Source organism: Primulina tabacum, chromosome 8 (genome assembly GCF_025594145.1).
Source record: "Primulina tabacum isolate GXHZ01 chromosome 8, ASM2559414v2, whole genome shotgun sequence".
Taxonomy (NCBI): domain Eukaryota; kingdom Viridiplantae; phylum Streptophyta; class Magnoliopsida; order Lamiales; family Gesneriaceae; genus Primulina; species Primulina tabacum.
Window position 1 is genome coordinate 16,560,021 of NC_134557.1, and position 3,274 is coordinate 16,563,294.

The 3,274-nt window shown below is 35.1% G+C and overlaps 1 long non-coding RNA gene across 1 annotated transcript; it reads right to left on the minus strand.

Moving 5' to 3' along the window:
- Positions 1 to 1,179: 1,179 nt before the first annotated feature.
- LOC142554832 (uncharacterized) lies at positions 1,180 to 2,510 on the minus strand. Its single transcript, XR_012822218.1, has 3 exons — positions 2,387 to 2,510; positions 1,812 to 1,871; positions 1,180 to 1,296 (listed from the first exon to the last, which is right to left on the minus strand). It is a non-coding gene; the product is annotated as an uncharacterized LOC142554832 (long non-coding RNA).
- Between the last annotated feature and the right edge of the window lie 764 nt (positions 2,511 to 3,274).

Sequence of the window (3,274 nt, forward strand, 5' to 3'; positions counted from 1 at the left end):
GTCGTGAATCAAATCGACATTTCCCAGATGATGCTGAAGAAGAAGATGAACCCTTCTGATATTTAAAAGACTGTCCCTGAGGTCGCAATGACTCCCTAGTCGGCTCTGATAATCGTCCCTGAGCCCCATACTCCTGCATAACTAACTCAGCCATCTCAGCCCTCGTCACTGCATCCTCAAATGATACCGGGTTGTTTGATTGCACACGATCAAATAACTCTAACTTCAACCCTTTCAAGAAATGCCTCATCTTAGCATGAACATTCGTAGCAATATGTGGCACATATTTCAACAATGCAGAATATCGAGTCTCATACTCAGCAACAGACATACTACCCTATCTCAAATCCTCAAATTCTTTCTCTTTCTTTTGTCTGACTGCTATAGAAAAATATTTATCAAGAAAACGAGATCGGAACACATCCCAATCAACAGTACGGCCCTGTGCTCTCAATCCGGCCTCAGTCGTCTGCCACCATAATAATACATTCCTCGAAAGCTGAAATGTAGCCAATCGTAACCAAGCAGACCTAGCACACGGAGCGGTCACAAATATCTGTTCTATCCTCTCAATCCACTCCTCAGCTCGCTCACCAGTCTCAGAACTATCAAATCTCGGCGGAAGATAACTGCTGAACTGTGCCAAAGTCAACTCACCAGGCAATAAAGGCTGATCTGCAGGTGCCTGTCCCATAGGAGGAGGTGGCAATGGATTCATCTGTCCAAACCCACTGTCAACCTCTTCTGTTTCCTTGTGTGGATGTACCTGTTCTCTAGCTGCCATTATTGAAAATCAAATTGTTAATCATATCATTTAACAATTACAATCCATTAATTATCATCACACCTTTCGCACGAAAGCACACTCAACTAAAGAACAATCAATCATATCGAGAAATCATCAATAACAAGTCAAATGCACAGACACACGCATATAATATCGTCATCCAACTCCCTCATCACAAACCCAACTCTTAACCATCCCAGACATCTAACATATGCTCTGATACCACCAATGTGGCGCCCCAAACCTCGCCACGTAATCATACAACATGTGACGTCATATTCATAAAATTTTTTTTCGACGACGTAATAATATAATGCATATACGACAAAATAATGCCATCACCACACTATCTACGTCAGTGTAGCAGAAACAGTATAATAAATACATACACAACAACTCAAATAAGACAATAAGCTATACTGTTTCTATCTACTATCAACTACAGGACTGTTTGACTAGACACACGTAGTACTTCACCACTATCCTGTCTCATGGCATAGTCCTGTAACCTGTCCAACAGAAACAGCCCCCAAAGGGTGAGCATATACAACAATCATCATCGTAATACACAACAGTTATATTAACAACAACATAAAATATAACTGAAATGATAACAGAAATACCCCTTTTGCCGTTTCTGGACAATCAACCATCAACAACCTCAACAACATCACACTGCAACAATAACATCGATGATACGTCGCACCCCAACTCCGGCGACAGCAATATCGTCGAACGAACAACAACATCGACGATACGTCGCACCCCAACACCGGCGACAGCAATATCGTCGAACGAATAACATCAACGATACGTCGCACCCCAACTCCGGCGACAGCAATATCGTTGAACGAACAACATCAACGTGACGTCTCCCAACAACGACAGCCAACAACATCGACAATAATAAACAACAACATATATAATATCAAATCACCCATATCCAGTGATTTACCATCGTTCAACACAATAGTATTCATCAATACTAAACAATAACAACATATGCTCGTACGTCAACACACACCTGATAATCGAGTATATATACAATCTGGCTATTTCTTTGATCCTGAGGCTTGTGATGTATCTAAATAATTCAACAATAATTATCAGATCATTGTCACCGTATCAACACAGTTATAACAGCCTCAATATATAACATCAAATAGCCCAACAACAAAATATAAAACTCGATTATAAATTTGTATTGTTCAACAATTTAATATTGTGGTGTATTTAAATCACAATACTATCATCAAATACACCCTAATTAATTTAACTTCAAATAATAGGCTATTTTATAACATCCGTCAAATTACGAAAACTTTATATCAACGTGTAGCCTATACTTCGTAGATTCCGAATATATAATCAGAATTAATAACAACTGACAAACAACTCTCCAATCTCAATCCAATGATTAAAAATCCCTAATTATAATAAATTAGGAATAATTCAAAACAACAACACAATAATCTTCTCTACTTTGTTAAAATCATACACTACTCAACAATCTTCAATTTGAGTATGATTTAACAATTTATTGGATTTATTCCAGAAATCGACGAATGTCAAACATCACCAAAAATATAAAATTTATACCTCAAATCGAAGACCTCGTGTCAACGATCTCAGAACTGAAGTCGGTTCGTCGATTGGATAAACCGATAAGTCACAAAATCAAAAAGAAAATCTGAAAACTTTATTATTTCTTTTCTCTCCTCTCTCTTTCTCGATCTGTAAACGGATGTACTGAAATTCATTTCATTTGATGAAATGAAATCCACCGCCTCACCATTTTTTATTTTTTATTTTTTTAATTTTTTATTATATTATATTATATTATATTAATAAAATAATATAATATATAATATTTAACATTTTAACACCGGTATATCACTTTGGACCAGTCAAACGACCAAATTTCCGAAAACTCAAAATATGAAACTTCTATATCTTTGAGTTTTCTACGTTATATCCAAATTTCAAATCATTTGGACTTCATATGATCAAAATATGTCATATTTCCCTCTTTAAAAATCGTTAAGTATTTAGTAATCTCACGTTACTAAATCAACAAATTGTGATATTTACTTCAGGCATTACATTTCGGGTACCCGATTATCGGGTACCAGAAATGATCGGGTATTTTCGGGTACAGAAAAAAAAAGTTAATTTTTTTAAATTTTTTTTGGAAATAAATATATATTTTTTGATAAAATATATATTTTTTCATATTTCACAAAAAATCACGTCATTATATCGAGTTATGGTTAGTAAATTAAAAAAAAATGTATTTTTCACATTTCACAAAATATCATGTCATTATATCATTTTATGATTAATCATTTGTCATTATATACTAGCCACAAAAAATACATGTATTTTTTAAATGAATAAACATATAAGCCCAATATTTTGTTTTTAAATTTTCGGGTACCCGATCCCCGATCGGGTATCGGTGAAATACCTGAATCCGAACCCGAAAAT